This window comes from Triturus cristatus, chromosome 6 (genome assembly GCF_964204655.1).
Source record: "Triturus cristatus chromosome 6, aTriCri1.1, whole genome shotgun sequence".
In the NCBI taxonomy this organism is placed as follows: domain Eukaryota; kingdom Metazoa; phylum Chordata; class Amphibia; order Caudata; family Salamandridae; genus Triturus; species Triturus cristatus.
Genome location: NC_140589.1, coordinates 1,068,576,244 through 1,068,591,595, shown reverse-complemented (window position 1 = coordinate 1,068,591,595; position 15,352 = coordinate 1,068,576,244). Strand labels below are relative to the sequence as shown.

Here is a 15,352-nt window from a genome sequence, read left to right as displayed (position 1 = left end):
CGGTGGGTAAGGTTTCTCTGGAGGTGGTGAGGCGGAGGGTGCTCTTGTGGGCGATGGCACAGCCCCCTCCTGGGTGGTTGGGGCGGTCTTTCCTCTGGATCTTGTATCCGTCTGGGATGGCGGTGCTGATGTCTGGGGTGGAGGATGCGTTGGTCCAGGTCTCTGTGAAGAAGGCGAGGTCGGGCGGGAGAGAGTAGAGTAGGTTCCAGATTTCCATGGCGTGTTTGTGTACCTAGCGTACATCGAGGAGGATGCATTTTAGGGTGCCGCCGGTGCTGGCGTCGCCGGTGTTGGAGGGCGGGGTGACGGTGAGGGTCTGGTGGCAGTGGAGGCAGGAGAACTGGTCCTGGGTCGTGTTCGGTGAGGCCTGTTGGCATTCTCTAAGTCTTCCAGGGTTGAGTGCGACGAGGGTTGTGGTGTCGTAGCGATGCGTAGTGGGAGGTCCAGGGTTCCTGGCACCGAACAGCGGCCGCCATTAAGTAGGGGAGGTGGGAGGGAGAAGCGACTCGGATGGAGGGAGCGGGGGAATTCTGGGGGGGGGGGAGGGGGGAATTCCGGGGGGGGAGGGGCCGCAGGGGCAGCAGCGGCAAAAGGCGAAAGGAACAGGCAGAAACGAGAAAATAAAAACAGTGGTGGAATTAGAACAAGACATAGATGGGCACACTAATAGCGGCACAACAGGGAAAAATTATGAAAAAAAACGGCTGAGAAAGGTGGTTGCAGGCAGTCTGGTCCCAGTAGGAGCGGGCAGCAGGCGCAGGAGCGGACAGCAGCCTCGAACCTCCCAAGGAGTAGGTCGGGTCTGGAGGCAAGAGACTGCACAGCAGTTCTGCTGGGAGAGAGTGGACCTAGACCGAAGGTCAGTGAGTGACTAGGAGTGAGTGTAACATAGTGAATAAAAGTGAATGAAGTGGAAGTAAGTGAGAATGAATGATGGAGTGTGAGTGTAAGTGAGCATGGGTAAGAATGTAGTGTCTGCCACTTGCCATGGCATACGGACAGTAATTCTTGGCATATACAGGTATGCAGGAAAAATACTGCTGCTGGCAAACTAGCAAAAAGAACAAATGATGGACGAAATGCTGAATAAATCATAATTTCCCCCACAGTCAAGAGATCTGGGTTAAATCATCCATTGTTCTTTTGCTCACTATGCCATCCCAATTTAGACCCAGCTACATGGACATCAGTCTTGACCCTGTTACTCATGGGAACAATGCAGCCCAAACTGCCAAGCCAGGTCATCCCTCGACCGTAAACAAGCATCCTGGGATCTGTAGGCATTTGTTAGCATGACAGCCGCCTGTGACAAAATACTGGCACAGGCATGCTGGATTTTATTATTGACATAGTTGTCACGCTTAAATAAAATACTGGTGCTAGCATACCAGAAGCTATTCTTGGAATACAGGGCACCCATGGAAAAATGCTGGCACTGGGATACTTGAGGAAAGTTTTGACATTAGGACACCAGTGATGGTGGCGTGGCTTGGTGCCGATGTAGTCTGGAGCAGTCCAAACCCAATTCGTCATGATCCTGAGCACCAGGCACTCTCACTAAGTGACATCAGAGAGGCTGAACATCGCCAGGGTAAGAATACCCAAGAAAAGTGAGTCTGGTAGGCGTCAATCGTGGCCAAATAGCCCGATTTGGCAAAGTATCCTGCGCAGCAATAGACAAGATAGCGGCCGAGATGCGAGGACACTGAGAAACCTGTAGCCCCGAGTGACGGAGGTGAATCAAGGTTAGACAACTGCCGGCATAGAAGTGAGGAAAAGGCCTTGTTTGTGACTGGGGTGCGCTTCAAAGGCTGACCGGAGAGAAGGACACGCGCATGAGTGTGTGACCAGCTACGGAGCTCCTGGGCAGACTGCATACACCGCCCCAATCAACAGACGCCTGCTGGGAGGAACAGAAGCAGCGAAAGGGAGACAACAGCGGCGACAGCTGAAACAGCCTAAGCGGGCGTATTAAGACACCAGGTGATGACGCCCCGTCAGCCCTAACTCTGGTAAGAGGGATCAGAGGGGATCGATAGTGGCGGAAGCTCGACCAGAGGTGAACTCCAGGCCCAAGTCTAGAAAGAGACCCGGACTCGCATGCCCGGGAGGAGTTGAACCAGTGGGGTGCGCGGGAGTATGGGTGAGTGAAGACCGCATACCTGCAATTAAGTGGACCTACACGGGCAATACCCCACATTGGGAGAAGAGGGAAGCCCCAAGATATAGACCTGCTTAAAAGTAACATAAGCGCAAGGAGTGCGAGGGCTGGAGCTCAGACGACAACACTAGAACCACATGGCGTGCAAACCCCATAGGGCCTGAGGCGGCCGAGGAGAGGGGCACTGAACTTAAAGTGGCCACGGGGAGACGACGAGATCAACAGAGCGGGCCAGAGAAGACGTAGGAAGACCCATGTGAGTTGCATTTAACAGAACACAACCTGAACCCTGAACCAGGCAATCATCGAGGCATGAGACCAGCGCAGTCTGCGGTGAAGAGGAACGAGAATATAACTAGAAGCGAGGAAAAGAGCAATGCCGAAAACGGCTCATTGGTACACTGAGAGAATGCGGGCGTTGTCCGGGAACGACCTGCCCTGCCAGTAAGTACCAACCTGAGGAGCGGAAGAAACAGGCAGAATGGGGAAAGTCTCTAAATGAAAAGGATTCGTGTCCTCAGCATGGGAGGGGGGGGAGCACAGACAGATGACGATAAACATCTGGAGTCAGGAAGAGACACGACAACTGCGTGGCCCATATTGACGGACATCATGCAAGCCATTACTGCCTCCTGGGAGGCCCTAGAGACCAAAATAGACGCCATTGGAACAGATTTGAAACTTCTGAAGGATGACCAGTGCAAACTAAAAGAGAGTGGCAACCACCCAAAAGACACTCACTGACCTCCCCACAACGCTGATAGCTTTACAACAGTCAGTTAGAGACGTTGAAGCCAAAATGAAGATACTGGAAGTAAGGGCAGAAGATAGGGAGCAGTCAAAAAGAAATTGCCGCAATTACAGATCCCTTACTCGATGCCATTCTCAGCGAGACTGAGTAGTTGGCAAAAAAGGAGTGCAATTCTTTAGCACACCTCAAGAAGCCTAGGAATGGGTGAACCCTGGACCCGATCATGAAGGACAAAATTCTTCACAGCTCCGATGGGGAGGGACAAGAGCAAGAGCGCGACACAAGTGCCCTCCTTGACGGAAGTCCGATCTGAACGACGCAAAGCTCTGCAAGCGTTGGCAGAGCTTAGTCAAGGAGGCTCTAGCCCTAGATCAGGCGGGAATGGACAAGAAGCAGATGGGTCAAACGGATCGCTGGTCATAAGTGTGAATGAAGACTCCGAGCCAGAACTGGCAAAGATTTCGCCCAAGTCAGTAAACAAAATTGTGTAAAGAGCTGGGGCCAACGATCAGGACATAATGATGGGGGTTGGGGCTGGCGGAGCCGCCAGACTTGCTGGGTAAACTACCTAACCTCAAGATTACGAGGATGCTTTCTTATAACTTTGTTTTTGTTTATGTTTGCGTTTGGATGGAAGCTGGTATACCTGTACCTGTCCTGGGGAGGGGAAGTTTGGGTTTCTGTTTAATTAAGGGTTTGTTTTTGGGGACCAGGCGTGTCAAGAGTAGGGAAGTTGATGAAGAATGGATCAGACTGATACAATGGCATCCCCTATAGATCTTAAATATGTATCGCCGAACGTGCGGGGGATGCACACCATGTTGAGGCATCACAGAATACATGCATACTTAATCAGGAGGGGACACATCGCTATGCTACAGGAGACACACAACGGCGAAAGAGGGTGCTGCACTTCAGCGTAGATGGAGAGGCCAAGTATATTATACAAACTACTCAGAGTTTGCCAGGGGAATCCTGAAATGGGTGAGAGCGGGAGTACCATTTCAATGTACTAAACAAATACTGGACCCCGACGGCCGATATGTAATATTGTTGGGAAAGTTAGATGCTAAAGATGTTACACTGGGTAGCATCTATGGTCCAAACACTGATCAAAGTTCATTTCTGACACGACTCTCCAGAACACTGGCATCGGCATTGACTGGGTCGGTGATGATAGGGTTAGACTATAATTGCATTCTCCCACCTCTCCCAGACTCTCCCATGCACAAAATAGCAGAGGCGCAAAGAAACTGGCAACTGCAGTTGGGGTTGGTAGACAACTGGTGAGCTCAACACCCCATGGACTGAGATTACTCATTTTTGTCGGCCCTGCATGAGCTACATGTCAGATTAGAATCCATCCTGGCTCCTCAGATGTACAGGAGTGTGTGCAGACGAGCAAATACCTGGTCAGAACCATCTCAGACCGTAAACCGCTATTGGTGGGGTTGATCTGGTCTCAATAGAGACCCAAAATCCCGACCTGGCACCTGCGTCTTGAGACGCTGGGGGACCAGGTCTTTCTGGCGACGATACGCACAGCAATTGGGCAGTATTTTGATGAGAATGGTGGGACGGCTCCAAATAAACTAATAAAGTGCAAAGCCTTTAAGGCTGTAAAACGAGGACGATGCATCTGAGGTGGGGGTGGGGGGGGGGCGGTAAGTAAGGAAATTATGAGGATACCCTAGCAGTAGAACAGCGACTCTGAGATCTAGAGAGAGTGAGTCCCGAAAAGAGGGATAGACAGGAGGAATTACTAGCAGCTAAGGAAGCAGTAGCCGAGCAAGTGGAGCGGTTGCATTGTTTTGAATATAAGAACTATATGATTCGAGCCCACACTGAGAGGGAGACATCTGGGGCACTGCTGGCCTCGATGGCTAATCCGGCTAGGAGAGAATTTGTTATACTGGAAATACGGGTACATGAGGGTGAAATCCGATATCGACAGCAAGATATAAATGATATCTTTCTGGAATACTATACAAGATTATATGAAAGTAGAATATCTCCAACAAATGAAGAAATTGATGAGTTTATGGGCGACATTGAGCTACCAGCAATATCTGAGGAAGAAGCAGAGTCCCTAGGAAAGGATATAGAATTAAGTGAGGTGAGAGGGGTAATTAAAGCTATGGCCAGGAACAAAGCATTAGGGACAGATGGACTCCCAGTGGAGTTTTACTCTTCATATATTGAGTTAGTGGGTCCCAGACTAGTAGAAGAGTATAATCAAGCGAAGCAAGTGGAAAGGCTTCCTGGATCCACGAGGGAGTCAGTGATTATTCCACTGATGAAACCCGGGAAATCAGCATGTGACAAGGCCACATATAGGCCACTTTCCATGCTCAATTTAGGATATAAAGTTTTGAGTAAGATATTGGCAACCCTCCTCCTCCCGCATATGACAACTCTCATACACCAAGACCAAGCAGGCTTTATCCCCACTAGTAACATAGCATTAAATGTTAGAAGGTTACTGCATATACACGAAGCCGATTCCTATTGCAAGGAGGAGGCAACCATCTTCGCAGTAGATATAGCAAAGGTCTTTGAGAGTCTTGAATGGTCTTATCTGTCTCTTCCGAGTGATGAGAACATATGGATTGGGTCTTGAATTTATAGAATGGACGGATCTATTGTATCAGGCATCTACAGCTATAGCTAAAACAGGCAAGCTTATCTTTAATGCCTGCTGAGTAGAGCGAGGGACAAGACTGGGGTGCCCCTTATTGCCCCTGTTGTTTGCCCTAGCCATGGAACCCCTAGAAGCCAGAGCTAGGAAAGGGTGTCATTATCGAGGGCTAGAAAAAACTGGGCAAACACATCATATTGCATTATACAAAGATCACCTATTGTTGTTCTTGACCAATGCGGATGAGGAACTCCAGGGGGCCGGGGAACTCCTAACCAGGCTATAGAAGGTGGCAGGCCTCAGGGTGAACTGATCAAAATCATGCCTCTTTCCTGCTAAGGAGGGTAGAGAGGGACTCCAGGAAACAGAGGGGGTTCAGTGGCAGAACCGGTGCTTAACATACTTAGGAACTCGGATATACCACATCCAAGGTGATTTACAAAAGGGTAATGTGGGGGAGAGCCTTAGGAGGCATGAAAGCTAGTTTTAACTTCTGGGGGGACTCCCTAAATTAGCAGGCAGAGTTGCCCTATTGAAGATGGTGACCTTACCAAGGCTCCTATATTATTTTGGGGTGCTGCCGGTTTGGATCCTGGTAAGGATGTTTAAACAACTACCAACACTCATGACGGCGTTTTTGTGGGGAACGGTGAGGCAAAGAGCAGCACTCCCCACGCTAATGAGGCCAAGGGCCATGGGAGGACTGGTGGTGCCTGACTTTGAATATTATTACTTGGCAGCCCAGCTACAGTGGCTCACGAAATGGGTGGCGTACTGAGTAAGAGGGTTGGTAAAACAGGGGGACACGATGCCAAGTCTGAGACTTCTGTCGCGAGTGGTGTTGAGACTTCCCATTCAAAATCGGTAGAGGACCACAGAACTAAAAACGGTTCGTAGGTACTGGAATAGAAGCCTTCAAACATCTAAGATTAGGTGCCCCTACGCCCCGGAGATTGCACTGACTATCTGTGAGGAATTACCACATAGAGGAGATTGGCGTAGACTGGAGGTCTGGGGGCAGCTGGGAGTGTCCACAGTGGGTGATTTATATGAGGAAGGCAACCTGATTCCATTTAAGACCTTCGAGAGCGATATGACATACCTGGGGGAGACTTCCTGCTACATACTGCCCTCACAACAGCAATATGGAAACACTGGCGGGGCTCATAGAACCACCGACGTCGGAGGGATGTCAATATGTGATAACTGAGGCAGGGACATACAAGGCAGTCACCTGCCTTTATATGCGACTTACACATGAAAGGCTCCCTCCCTTGAGTAAACTGCATCTGAGGTGGGAAGAAGACCTAGGGGAACCAATAGCCAAGAAAGCATGAGGAGAACTAATGGAGAGAGCATGGAAGAGTACTAGAAATGCCAGATTTCAACATGTGCATTTCTATGTTTTACATAGAGCATCCCTCACCCCTGGTCAAATTAATAGATATTTTAACACACATTGCAATGCAGAGGGAGTGGAATTCCTACATGTGTTCTGGAGTTGCCCAGAATTGGGGGGCTTCTGGGGGGCATGTGACTGCAATCCTAGCGGAAGTGACAGAAAAAGAACTAGCAACCACACCAGGGTAATGTCTGCTGCACTGGTTCCCCCATACGGCCAAAAATAAAGTAACGAGTAAATTCCAGGACCTTAGCCTGGTGCTGGCGAGGAGAGATATTACTAGCCACTGGAAATCACGGAGGGGCCTTAATTGACTTAGATGGAAAAAGAAATTCGAAAAATGTGCAGAATGTGAGGGGGCAGTAAGGTTACGTATTGCTAAGAAAATTGATAGTGAAAACACTCTGGAGGCAGCCAGAGCATTTGGTAGCGATGGTGGAATCATTGAAGAACCCAATAAATGAGGAGGAAGGGGATCCATTAGAGGAAGCCCAAGCAAGTGACAGCTGAGGCCCTTAGCTTACGCACCAAACGACAAGAAGCTGAGGAGAAGACACACAATGATGGAAGCCCCCTGATGAGATAGACACACGACCCCGAGTCCATAGAGGTAGCTAGAGGAGAAATTGGCCGCGCATCTCCCCACTAGGAGAATAAGATGGTAGCCACACACAAGATGCCTGAGGGGGAGGGGAGGGATGGGGGTAAGTTGTTTTGTTGTAATGAGACTCTTAGTTGTTTGGGCTAACCAGAACATAACTAAGCGGATAGAATCAAATGTATAATTGCATAGTGTAGCTAATGCGGGACGGGAGAAGATGGGGCAGATAAGCCTTAGAGCAAAAACCAAAGGAAATGATGGACGGAGTGTTGAACATTGCAAACACTCACCCCCAGTCAACTGATCTGGGTTTAATCCATCACTGTTCTTTAGCCCACTCTGCCACCCCAGTTCAGACATGGCCATATGCAAATCAGTCTGACCCTGTGCCTCATGGGAACAGTCCAGCCCGAACTGCCAAGCCATGTCTTCCCTGGACCGGAAACAAGCTTCCTAGGACTGGTTTCTGGCATTTCAGCCGTCTTCAGCCAGGCTTGCTTGAATCCAGTGGCAAAGTGAGCAAGGGACTCACGTCTGAGCATACCCTGCCAACTTATGGCGAACAAAGCAAAAACCAAAGGAAATGATGGACGGAGTGCAGATAAGCCTTAAACACAGAAGAAGACTTCGTTATCAGGATTTGTACCTGTAAGTCCTGCTGAACATGACCACATGTATATGAGTATTGTAACAATGTCAACAGCTGTTAAGGACTGTACGATTGTGTGCTCAAAGATCAATAAAAGTCTGTTTAAAAAAAAAAATAAGGGCACCTGTGATGTTAGCCCATTGGAGATGCTTCTTGACGTAAGAACGGAAAACTGTGGCAAATGGGAGGGGGCAACCAGGATAAAATACTGGTCCTGATATGCTAGAGGTAATTTTGATGCAAGATATATGGATGGAGTTCATTTCAAACTTTTGACACTGGTATATTGTAGGTAAGATTTGGCATAGGGGGACACCCATGGCATATGACTGGCACAGTGGAGGTAATCTTTGACATATGGGGGTACCCATAGCACATTCTGAAAACAAGATAACAATAGTCTTCTACTCAGGAGCATCCGCTTTCATTGCCTTGGCACACCATGAAAGAACTTGAATATAAATGAGAGTTCTATCAGAACCTATGGTTTTTTTAACAAAATTGTGTGAAAATCGTGGTTTTAGGTACACTATTTGATCCCATTTAACTCAAAATTTTCTCAGGGGGTAATTCCCGAAGATCTCCTATAAGAGATCTGGCTTGCAACAATTCAGGGCGAGTATTGCTTCCCACCAGTTTCAAAGAAAATGTTTGCGACCTAATGTAGGTGGTTTATAAAATGGACATTTGGTACTTTAGTGATGTCAATTATTGTGATGTCTCTAGGGTTAAGATTATTTGACACCACTCCCTAGGGATATTCAGGGTCACAGGTCAAAGGATGTGACTTCTTGTGACGTCAGTAAGGTGTGGTGCTACCCTTGGCATTTTGGTAAATCGACGTCAATGAACAACACATTTAAAATGTTCTGTTTTCGTCTGTTTCGACGTGTGAAACTAGTAGCTTGTTGCAAATAAAATACTTGTGAATTTGAACTCACAAGTGAAGCAAACATTGACGCAGGTGTATGAAGACTGAAATCATTGCTTTTTAACTGTGTTGCTATAAAAAGTGGCTATGTCGTCATTTCAGTACATTTGTCCAGTCAGCAAGTCACGGATCTAGAACCTTAGAACAGGCCCCCATCTTAAATCGCAGGGACCCCAAGAAGGTAATTCTGACTGGACACATCAAAGGTTCGGCTGCTTTAAGTCACTGGTCTCTAATCACATTGTAAAAAGGCGGTATATGCGGCACCCAAGATTCATTTTGTAATCACCCTCTTTGTAAACGATATCTACACTCAGATCAGGACAGTAGGTCTTGTGTGAAAATAAATAAAATAAAAAACACCTGTGGAGCATGCGATCATTGTTCCTAAAATCATACCAACAATCTCAAGGGGACTTTAGCATGTCACTTAAACAAAACTTCAAGACTTGTACTTTCAAATCATAACTCCACAATAAAACTGAGTAGGAAGTGTAACTATATAAACATAACTATATATCACACTAGAAGACGGGGGCATTAAGCCATTGCCTCAAAATCACATGTCTGCTATAGAGGCTTGCAGCAGGGAAATCAAAAGCGCACCTTACCATATGTACACCATCAATCACTGACCCATAACTGAAACAGAGTATTACAATGTTTAAATACAGCCTGATGCAGAGAATTTCTGCACATACCCGATTGAGGCCTGAAACTCCTGACTTTTGGCTATATTTTAGCTGCCCCCACATGAAATTGACTCTGCTTTAATATAAGTCAATTGGGAAATATGCATTCCCGAGTTTTGAAATCTCTTCCTGTTCTAAAATGTTAGAGCTTAACAAAAAGTGGAACCAGGAGCTGTTCACGTCCAGCATACATGCTCCATTTAGCAATAGTCTTAGAGGTAGAAGGGGTGTGCAGTTCCTCAAGGTAAGAAATGTGAGAAAGATTAGTGTTCCAGAGGAAGGAATGTGCTCAAATGGGAGCACGGGCCCTCACACACCCGGTTGGGTGTCATGCTTCATCATTGGGCTAGTTACTCGTCGGGCCGGCGCTGCAATGTCGATGGGCACCCACTAGGGGGCTCTCTGCTGGAGATCTTTTCCTTACCCTTCTGATGAAGTGGGGGTGTGTGGGCTCTAGTGATGTGTGTAGAGTGGTAATAGGTAGTGGGTTAAAATAGGTACGGTGATGCTCAGCGTCAGACTATTTAATGATTGACCTCTCTCGCCTAATTAAAAGTGCAGCACAAGTTAAGGATATAATGGTCCTAGTTAGCTTAGTGAACAAATTGATCTAAAACAAGGTCAACATGTTTCTCGCCTATGTATGTCAGTAAGTGATCATGTGGTGATTCTTCAGGACCTCAGGAAAGAACCTACATTACATTCTGACTGAATCCGATTAGGGTATTGCACCAAACCCCATGAGGTAGTTCCCTAGTTAAACGCTCCTAATTATTAAGTTGTTTAACGTATAAGCACGCTCTGAAGGGAACGCCATTGGTGGGAAGCAGTGGGGGCCTTATAATCATGTGGATAGCCCACACACATTGGGACACACTAGGGAAGACTGGTTAAATGGGATACTGTTCCAACTATGGTGTCTATTTACCAATTTAGTTGGTTGTATAACTCAACACCCGAAGGAGTCGGGTGTAGTATGTCTATTTTTTGACACTGAAGAAATTCTCTAGGTCTCCTGGGTGCACAGGATAACTTTGGAATGAGCAGCGCCAGGGTACATGCATAGGAACTGTAAGCACAGGAACCCCAATATGTCCATACTGTTGTGTCTAGTAAGATTCCAGTGTTAGTGGGGTTCATATGTACGAAGAGCAGTGCTTGTTAGAGCTAAAATGTTCATGTGCTTAATCACCACAGTGTGACCCTGAGACAACTCGTGGAGAGTGGGAAATCATTATTAATTGGGGGGATTCCCATCTTTTAAAGGAATCAAGAACCCTAGTCAACTGGGTTATGTTATATGTTCAATTCCCCCCATGGTATGTTATAATTGAGGCCTTCCCTATGTGTGGATAACCTGAAGACCCAGTTCTGTTCCTTCTTAAAATGGATCTCTTGTCTCATGTATGGGTGAGATTCGAGTACAGTCTGTTTCATATCATCTGGGGTGTGGCTAGTAGTTAAGAAATGTGTACTCATTTTATTGTTTGATTTTTTTTACCCCTTACATTGCTGCATGTTCTGTGATTCTCACCTTTATTGCTCTGATAGTCATCCCAATGTATTTCAACTGACAGGGGCAGGTTATCATATATATGCAATTCTTTCAATTACAATTCATATGTTTTCTCTGTGTCCATGCCAGGGTGTTAATCTGGATAGTTGTTGTGACTTCTGTCAGGGCCCATACATTGCATTGTCCGCATGGGAAGTGTCCTACAACTGGAGGAAGAGTCTATGGTGGTTTTTGTGGTAGAGCTGTGTTTTTTTGGGTATCTTTGGCTCTGAGTGAACGGTGTTGTTTTGGGAATGGAAGGTTTTTTAATATCTTTCGTACTACCAAAACCTCGACAGGTAATATGCTGAATAGTTTTGTTTAGAAAGATCCACTCCCTTGGTATTGTGCATGCTCTGATCAGAGCTTCTATACCTTTGTATTTCCCAAAACTTGGTACCTTAAACACTTTTTGTGTCTGTTTTCCTTCCAATACGTATAACCCTGTATGCTTAGTTGACTATTAAATTTTTCAGAATAAATCGAGTGCTTGTCATTATATTCTATCTGATACAGACTCTAGTTGTAGATTCCTTACCTTGTGAATTTCCCCAGGCGTCAGTGTGGAACCGGAGGTTTTTCATCAGCAGTACCCCTGCGTATCGGTCGGCTCCGCATCAGTCATCGTGCATGCCGGAAATGACATCGTAGGACGTATATAGACACCGCCCGGGCACGCTGACATCAGTTCTTTCTTTTTCTGCGCCAGCTTAAGTGCATATCCAGAGAGAGCTACCCCGTAGCCATTTTTTGGCTAACGTTTCTTTCAACCTTTGTCGAGATTTTTTCTGATTCTTGGGTCCAGATGTACGACCATTTCATTTTGCTCCTCGCAATTTGCGAAACATTGCGAATCGCAAATCGTGAGGTGCTAAATGAAATGTACAACAGTGTGTGTAACACTGTTTGCGATTACCAATGGTTTCGCAAATTGCGAGGCTCATTAATATTAATGAGCCTCTCGCAATTTGAGAGCCCATTGGGAATGCCTGACCTCCCAGGGTTGGTGGCTTGCTGGGCTCAGCAGACCACATGTCTGGGACTGCTTTTAAATAAAGCAGGTTTTTTTTTTATGCAGCCCGTTTTCCTTAAAGGATAACGGGATGCATTAAAAATAAATTAAAATAAAATGAAACGTTTTCGTTTCATTTTTTTAAGGACGGGCAGTAATCCCTGGGACCACTGCCTGCCCTTAAAAAATAATTTCGCATGCATTTGCACAGGGGAAGGGGTCTCCTGGGGACCCCATCCCATTTGCGAATGCATTACCACCTACTTGAAGTAGGTGGTAATTGCGAGTATTTTGCAACCGCAATTGCGGTCAGAAAACATTTTTACATGGTTTTGAGACTTGCTATTTGGAAGGGAACGCCCCTTCCAAATAGCGAGTCCCAAAAAAATGGTGTCTCGTAAATATGCTATGTACATGGCCCAATAGGTCGTACATCTGGCCCTTGGACTCCTGGTGTCATCAAGATGTCCCAGCGTAGGACCTAATTCAAGCCCTGCTGATCCTACCATCGGATGATATCCGTGACGAATACGTATCTCATGTGCCTTTGGTGCTTGGAGCATGACCATGACTGGAAGTCGTGCTCCGACTCCCGGGCCATAAATCTGAAGACTTTGCAGGAGAAGTCCCAAAATCTGTTGGAGACCCGCTGGTTGGCTCCATGTCGGTCCCGTACTCGTTTGAGAGGAAGGTCCTGAGGAGGGTAGCGGAGCCCACACTCCTCGCCCCATTCTAAATCATCTGGCGGTCAGGTAAGCGCAAGAAGAAGTCGAAGAAGCATAGGCGTTTCTCGACTTCACCCCATCTGTCAGCCAACGGGACATGGAGCACTGTCGCTCCCGGCCCCCGGCCTCCGTCCTCTGATCCTCTTTCCGAGAGGACTCCGCGCCTCCCTGCTTTTCCGGGAGCCAGGGCATCTAGTGCCCAGTTACAGAAATTTTATGAGGCTCTCCACCTCATCTTTGGTCAGCCCTGCTCCGCTGGTGTGCCTTCGGTTCCTGCAAAGTTAGTTGGGGGGCCCCAGGCCTTTCGATGCCAGATGCTTCAGCCTCCGCTCTGGAGGGCCCCCACGGATCCGTTGTCAGTTCCGGACCGATGTCAGTTGATCTAATTCGACCGTCCCTGACATTGGTCCTGGTGACGATGCTCCCCAGGTCAACCATACCCCCGGTTGACGTCGACCCCGACCTCATCCCTGACGTGGACATTGGACCCTTTAGCAGACCAACTTCAAGACGTTATGGATTGGCGGATTGACCTTGGTGAGGCCAGTGGGTGTGACACTTTCCCTAACACTGGCTTGCTTTCTCCCCCTAACGTGGCTACGGAGGAGGGAGCGTAGTGGTGTAGAGAAGGGCAGCCGAGGTCCTTGCCCTCGAGCTCCCTTCGCTGGCCATCAGGACTAACCCTCCCGACAGAGGTACCTCAGCCTGAGGCTTCTATTTCTGAACCCCTTTTGCCCTTTAATGGAGCCTCACTGATTTCCTTCTGGGCACTTTGGTCCAAGCCCAACACAAGGGCTCCTGTTTACAGGACAATCGCCTGCTGCCACTGTCTTGCTCCGGGCGACCCAGTGTTCCTTACGCAACCTCCTTCCCCAGAGGACTTGGTTGAGCAAGCCTCATCTTAAAAGTGCGCATTCCCTTCTGCACCCCCGAGAAGCTGTACCATCATGGAATGGAATGTTTTCTTCCTCCAGCTTGGCATTGCGGTCGGTGAATACTGCTTGCCTCTTGGGCTGATACTCCAATACCATCTGGGATACAGTTGTGCAGGTGCTGCTTCAGTGCCCGCAGGAGGCCCTGGCCAGTTTATTCATGTAATTTGCTGTGCTGCCTGCAGAACCTGTTATGCAGTGTTCCTACTGTATGTAATTGTATATTTCATGGGGAGTGCTAGTTTTATTAAGGTAATGGTAGTGATGATAACCATACATATCCCCTAAAAAATTCTGCAGGTCACTTTCACTATTTATTGTTTTTTTCACTTGAGTGAGCTTAGCAATTCTACACAAATATTATGCACTTATACTCTTTCTTGTTAACTAGAGATCTCTTGGAATCTTGGTTGGCATGTCCTTGGTCTCTTCTATATGGCCTGGCAACTGTTAGCATCATTCGGACACTTGTCCATGACATGTCGAGTTACAGCCAGCTAGCTTACTTCTGACACAGGTTGTCAATGCCCAATTATTATTATTATTAATTAAATTTATGTGGCGCACAGCTACCCTAGACAGGGTTTCCCGGCGCAAGTGTGTCCACAAATGTAGACTAAGTAACTGAGCTGATTACTGAGTGAATAGCCAGGTTTTAAGGTCTCGCCGAAACTTGAGATAAGAAGATTCCTGTTTCATAAAGTTGGGGAGGGAATTCGAAAGTCTAGGCCCAAGATACGCAAAGGAAAGTCCACCCATTCTGGTCAATTTGAATCTAGTAAGTATTAAGTTACCTAGAGTAGACGAACGCGGAGCTCGAAGAGGAGCATAAGGGCGAATAAGTTCTTGCAAGTATGCCGGGGATGAACCTTGCTTGATTTTGAAAATGTGACAGAAGGTCTTAAATGTAATACGGCTTTCAATACGAAGCCAATACAAGTTACGAAGAAAAGGAGAGATGGAGGTTTTTCTAGAAACGAGACAAAGAAGGCGCGCCGCAGAATTTTGGACCACCTGGAGCTTATTCAGAAGTTCCTTACTGCTTCCCAGATAGAGTACATTGCCGTAGTCCAGGCGAGAGATAACAAAAGCCAGGACCACAGTTCTTTGAGTGGAGGCAGGAAGCATCCAGATGATCTTCCGTAGCCATCTGAGTATAGAAAAACAGGTGCCGGCGGTGCTAACCGCCTGTTGTCGCATGGATAGTTGATTGTCAATGATAAACCCCAAGTTACGGACCTGAGCAACCGGCTGGGGGAACGGACCCATTTCCTGGGGCCAATGGCGAGGGCTCCAAAGATGT

The 15,352-nt window shown here is 47.3% G+C and overlaps 1 protein-coding gene across 2 annotated transcripts in view; it reads left to right on the top strand.

Moving 5' to 3' along the window:
- Positions 1-15,352, top strand: part of URB2 (URB2 ribosome biogenesis homolog) — a 423,522-nt gene that overhangs the window by 292,979 nt on the left and 115,191 nt on the right. The window lies entirely within an intron of this gene.